Consider the following 6,768-nt stretch of genomic DNA (forward strand, 5'->3'; position numbering starts at 1 on the left):
GCTGGAGCTGTGTCAGGGCAGGCTCAGGGTGGATCTCAGGGAAAGGTTCTTCCCCCAGAGGGTGGTTGGCACTGAACAGGCTCCCCAGGGCAGTGGGCACAGCCCCAAGGCTGCCAGAGCTGCAGGAGGGTTTGGATGATCCTCTGGGGCACAGGGGGTGACTCTTGGGGCTGGGCCTGTGCAGGGCTGGACTGGATGATCCCTGTGGGTCCCTTCCAGCTCAGCACACCCTGTGACTCTGTGTTTGCTTGATCTTCCCTCCATGTTCTAAAAATGTTGATATTTTCAGAATATACATTTCTCATGTGTTCCAAATTCCACATCCTGCAGACAAATGAGATCTAAGTGTACTCAACACCTTTCTCAAAGCACGGAGGAAACAATCTGAAAACAGCTTTCCCTGTCACCTTAGAGTAACTCCCATGCTTTGAATACCAGCCCAGGCTCCCCAGCAGCTCTGGGCAGCTCCATGACATGGGTACGTGGCATTTTACAGTTCCAAGGGTTTCTCTAAGATGTAGGTCTCTGTTAGAAGTAGTTTTGAACTTGCACTAACAACTGGCCTCACAGTGATATCCAACCTGAGAAGGGTTTGACTGTAAACCTTTGCCTATCCTAAGGTATTAAATTCATACTACAGACTAAGCACAGCTTTGCTCTCAGGAATGAAAGACATCACAAAGTTAACGAGCTTCTTCTATATTTACCACTTTCCATCTTAGTTCCACAGATCCTGCTTGCACTGACCACATATGGAACTGCATTAATGCTACTGGGATAACTCCAAGAAAAAGAGAAAAACTCATCCAATAGGAAGCTTCAAACAGCAAAAGACCGAGAATATTCCCAGCCTAAGAGGATTAGAAACAAAGAGGAACTCTCTCAGCTGAACAGGAAATTTCCTTTATTATTGAACTAGCAAACATATATGGTAAGATCTAGACACTAATTCAATATACAAAATGCATGCAGAATGCAGTGAAACAAGCTCGTTAGTCGGTCTGAGCTGCTCCCACTTGTGTACTCTGAACTAATTAGCCAATACACATTCATTCTCATACTGGTTTTATGTGTAAATGCACTGTTTTAGGAATTATTAACACAGAATTTTAGGGTTCACAGAACTGGGACTCTTCAGGCCGACACACTTGTATGTTATGATTTACACCTGAATTACATGATTTTGGTTTTGCCTGCCAACAGGTGAAATGACTGCACTGAAAAATTAATGATTCCTACCCAGTGACTCCTTTGACAGTGCTAAGGTGATTGCAATGCCTAGTAATGCTAAATTTGCCTTAGTAATGCTGTTTATGCTTTTCCTCTTCAGAGCACTGCACAAAACACTTTTCCAAAGTGCTCTGAGTCATTTGCTAGAAATATTTCGCTATTACATTGACTCCAGTGACATTTAGATTCCACTCAATAAAGGGGGTGTGCCAACCAATTGCTCCAGTTCCTGAGGCCCACATGGCTGTGTTTGTCCTGAGCTCCTGCCCAGGGGCACTTTGCTCCTGGTGGCCTCTCCCAGGGCCCTCCCTGCAGCATTCCCAGTTGATCCAGGGATTGTCCCAGGCAGCAGCACTGATGTCACTGCAGCAGGCACAGCTCCTGACTGCCATGCCAAGGGCACTGGAGGCAAATAAAGCTGAGCCACCCCACAGCTTGGCCAGATTTCATTCGGGTTTGCTCATCTGACCCTCAGGCCTGGGACAACCCACAGCTATTACTTAATGGTGCTGTTTCCATAAGGACATTGTCTGGGAAAAGTGGACTGAGGCCTCTTCCCTTGGAAGAATATTAAGGAATAGGAAATCCAGAGCATTCATCTTAGTCCAGGGGGAAAAATTCACATGAAGCCCTTTCTTAAATGGCCTTGATCTCTGGGGCAGGAAGAGTCAGGAGGGATGGATCACAGTCTCCCTTTTCCTCCTTGAATCATTTTTCTTGTCTCCTCTTCAGGAGTCAGAAGGGGTTTGCCTAGAAATTAATAATTTATGTTTTGACTAGGATTCATACCTTGCCTCCACAGAGGATTCACACCTTCTCCACAGAGAAGGACTGTGGAACCTGACACATCCAAATAAAATGCACCTTTGCCACCCTCTCCCACCAATAGTGCAAAGCAGCAGAAGGAGGTGGCAGTGGCCACACCATCCAAGGCTGCCCTCGGGACAGCAGAGCACTTAGAAGAGGGTGTGTTTGACTTCTCTGAGTCTGCAGGGCAACTGCAAACCCCAGTCATTTAATTTTCAGATGCACTTACCAACATCTGAATTATTGACAGATTAAAACTAAACCAGCAGCAATTACAACCTGGAGGAAAAGGGGCAACCTCAGTCCCTAAGAGAACACAACCCGTGCCCAGGCAGAGCCCCTGGAGGGTTTCCTTTCCCTGCAGGAGCGGCTTTGTCAGACGGCTCCGAAAGCGGCCCGACATTGTCACCCGGTGGTGACAATGTTGCTGCAGAGCCTCGGCGAGCAAAGCTCCTCCCAGCTGCTCACCCTTCATCGGAGAGCCCTTGGGAACGGGATGGGACAGAGCGATGCTCCAAACAGGCTCCCCGTCACTGCCACCTCCTGCCACAGCACTCGCACAGGTGTTCTGTCGTGACGGCTCAGGTGCCACAAGATGTAAATTGATTTGTATCGCCGGGATCCTGAGGCTGCTACACTGGGCAACACACTCCCCGGGTGATTTCTTCACTGTGATTGATCGTTTTTAGACCTGCCTGGAGTTTCCTGCTACTACAACTCCCGAAGTCACAGCTCTTTATTTATATGGACAAAAATCCGTAAATTAAGGAACGAAAACAAAATAATGAAATGTTTTAGTTCCTTAATTTACGGATGTTTGAATCCCTTTGTGGGTTCACAGATTTTTGAATCCCTTTGTGGGTCTTTTTTCCTACCATTCCTTTTCCGTTCCTGGAAAGTCTGAGAAGGTCTTTGTGAGGTAGTTTTAAAAAAGAATAAGAAAATCCCGACAAAATCAGTATCAAAGGAAAACAAAATTAAAAGCTCTCTGGCAATCTGTTAGCCACCTTCAAAGAAGTAAGAGAAATTTAGAAATTATGATATATTATTCTATTTTGCATTAAAATTCATTGGGTATGGTATGGTAAATAAGATAAAGACTTACTGACCTGAGTGGGAACGAGTTTCACTTCAGAAATCAAATCCAGCATTACTACCTGATGTCAGTCTTTTTTGGAAGAACACACCAGTAACTCCAAGTGCTCAGCAGATTCTCAATATATCCCAAAACTACAGATCTTTTTCATTACAGCCTTGTGTAATGAAACCTGAACTGCATTTGTACTTCTATTCCAAACAACTTACAGCCATCCATGGGGTACGAGTGACACAGAATTGCTCTTTGCTCTTCTACTAAATGTTCAGTGGATCAAAAATTATGCTGAATATGCTATGAAATGAAAACAAAAATACTAAAAATTCAATTATAACAATAATTATTATAATTAGTATTTATAATTAGTATATTAGGTATACTAAAAATACTAAAAATTAAAACCAAAAATTCTACACATAGGAAAAAAAATTTAAATGGCATGTTCTTACCAGATTTTCTCTGGTGGGTGTGGAGAAGAGAGCCCATAAGGCTCTCCAGGAAAAACCCATTGTAACAATGGGGGGCTTCCCAATCAATCATGATTGTCAGCATTACATTAAAGAGCATCTCTGTCCATATGCTGCTCCCAATTCCTGTACTCACACACAGACATGGGAAAGAGAGGAATATCTGCTGACCAGTGACAGGCTTCAAAACACCCATTTCCATTGACCCTCTGTGAATGAGTTCCATTCCCCATCCACAGAGAGGACAAAATGTCTCTCCCGTAAACATTAAACACTCAGATAACTGCCCTCAAAAGGGCCTCAGAACACTAACAAATTAAAAATAAAACTATTAACATTTTAACTGGCAAACATCAGACATTGCCGAACTTTAAAGAGAAAGTTCTAGACACAAATATCCTTAAATCAGCATGACATTCATTTTGGACTGAATTACTGACCAGTGTACTATTACAAAATTCTTCTGGTTGCACTTCAGAGCAACCCAGTCATGTAAAAGAACACACCCCATAATACTGCAGGCCACAGTTTGGTCTCATAAACTCAAGAGTCACAGAGTATGATTTCACATGCACAGCCAGGAATTTATGGTGTGGCTCTTGGGGTGTCCTGTGCCGGGCCAGGAGTTGGACTCGATGACCCTGATGGGCCCCTCCCAGCTCAGCATATTCTGTGATTCTAAATCACAGCTAATGCTGAGTATGGGAACACAGTTTTAATACTTAAGGGAAAGAAAAACAACATCCATACAACAAATAAGTAGTTATTTTGCATAAATTCATTATCAAAAGCAATCATGCAACTACTCAACTGAGATCTCTCTTTTAAAGGGAATTACAATATGTCAGTACTTCTGGTGTGTGAAAGAGCTCAATCCCTTCCAGCTGGCTCAGCTGTAAAATCAGCAGCCCATAAAGCCATCCAGAGTTACAGATGCTCAAACATTCTGTTAACCAAAATCCAACCAGAGACGGCCCTGCTCAGAAGGAGCAGGAACATGCCAAATAAAACGCCTGCATTACAAATACGAGGAGAAAATGTGGAAATTTGCCGGAAAATTTATCTTGGAACACAGTATAAACAATGTACCAACCAAGCCATAACTCAAGTCATCTCGGTTTTCATGAGCAATTTTGGCAATTGTTCTATATCCCCACTGGAAGTTACTTGGAATGAGCATTTGGCACTGCAGAGAACTGCAGCCATCTGTAAACTCACTGAGCCATCCCACAGGTCCAGAATTCGCTTGGAACCCCTGCCCTCTGCTCCTTCAGAGAGTGGGTAACAGATTTTAGGACTCCTCCTTGTGTTTTTTCCATTTCTGATGAGGTCACTGTCTGTAGAAGATCAGAAAATTAATTTGCTTTGCACTCCAAGTGTCCAGCAGCTGCTTTGAAGTACAGTCCAGTCTCACACCTGAATTCCATCATCCACTGTGGAAATTGCCAACAGCCCTGCACCTGCACCTCAACCCACTCGTTAGGGTTGAAATTTAACTTCCCCTCTTGAAGAGAATGAGTTGCCTGAAAAGGGAACTGTGACCAGGGCCAGTGCAGGGGGTCTTTGCCATGTTCATGGAAACCTAACAACATAATGTGACAATTTGTGGGTTTTGTTTGAGAAATTCTTGGTTTTAGAAGCAGTTAAAGGCTGATGATGACAAGCAGCAACAATCACAGTTAATAAAAAACAAGCTTGCAATGATCCATAGCGAGGATAATGGAATACCTGATTTATAATTATCTTCATGGAAGTAGTACCTTTATTTTTTCACTAAAATGAGGTAACACAAGGAATCGTAAATATTAAAGACTGACAGCTCTCGCAATGTTTCTTCCTAAATAATCTAAATTTCCTGAAGTGCTTTGCTCAGACTCTGAAAACATAATTAGCATGAGAGCATACACACAGTGATGTCTCATTTCCTCTTTAGCACCTTTTCTGTCCTGGCTGATCCATATGACAGGATTCAGTGGCCTGCTTAATTCAGAGTTGCAGCTACCAGGAACAGAAAGCCTTTGGTCCAGTTTGACAGAGCACTCAAACCTGTGCTCTTGCTAGAAGGTTATTGTGGATGATCAAAAATATTTATGCAGACCTGAAAAGGAATAATCATGAAGCCACCCAAAAATACAGAGCCAGGCTGGCCTGGTTGGCTATGCTGGCCCACTGATATTAGGTTGCCCTACTCCTGCACAGCTCCCTATGGGACAATTTAACTCTCTGTCACAGAACAGTTTAATGTCATAAATTTATAATTTGAAACTATGAGGACAGAATTTAGCTAATTGTTGGCACAAAGAATAAGTAACAAAATGTGCTGTGTCAATGTATTTCATTAGTAACGCTGACCTCTATCAGCATCTTGACTCACCACATTATCTAGAGTGTTAAAGAGCACTTTGTTTTGTAGATTACCCAGTTAGCAGTTAAAATATAAATAATTTCAGACTGCTGAGGTACACTTCTCTCGATACACATACGCAGTTTGTGATGCAGTGCACAGTCACACATACAGAGGTACCCGTGTAAGACCCCCGCGAGGATGTTAACAGCTGTGAAGCTGTCTGCCAACAGCAAGGATGAAAAACCGTAGCCCTGAGCCTTGGCCTGTGCCTGCGGAAACAAACCACAGCTCAGAGCTGAAAATAAAAAGCCAGCGAGGCAAGTCAGCTGCACTTCCTGGCTGGCAGCGGCACCTCTGTGTGTGTGTGAGTCACTGCAAAACGCGTGCAGGGGAACAGCCCCGCACAGGGACACCGCGGTGCAAGATCCGCCCCTGCAGCAGGGATGCGGATGGATGGGAAGGGATCCCGGACGGATCCGCACGGGGTCATTCATCGGCACCGCCTGCCCCGCACCACGGGCTGTGCCGCTCGGACCGTCACCTGCGCAGGCACAGGGACAGCTCCGGAGGGGAGCCGCGCACCCTGCCTGGGTGTTTCCCGGGCACAGCCCAGCCCTTGGGAGGTGCTGGGGCGGTGCCGGGGGTGCTGGGGCGGAGCAGGGGCGGTGCTGGGGCGGTGCCGGGACAGGGACAGGGGGGTGCTGGGGCGGTGCTGAGGAGGTGTGGGGCTGTGCCGAGGCAGGGGCAGGGCGGTGCCAGAGCACGGACAGGAGGGTGCTGGGGTGGGGCAGGAGCAGGGCGGTGCTGGGGCGGTGCCGGGG

The sequence above is a fragment of the Empidonax traillii genome, unplaced genomic scaffold (genome assembly GCF_003031625.1).
Source record: "Empidonax traillii isolate 1590-97213 ecotype Southwest subspecies unplaced genomic scaffold, ASM303162v1 scaffold1450:size106763, whole genome shotgun sequence".
Classification (NCBI taxonomy): domain Eukaryota; kingdom Metazoa; phylum Chordata; class Aves; order Passeriformes; family Tyrannidae; genus Empidonax; species Empidonax traillii.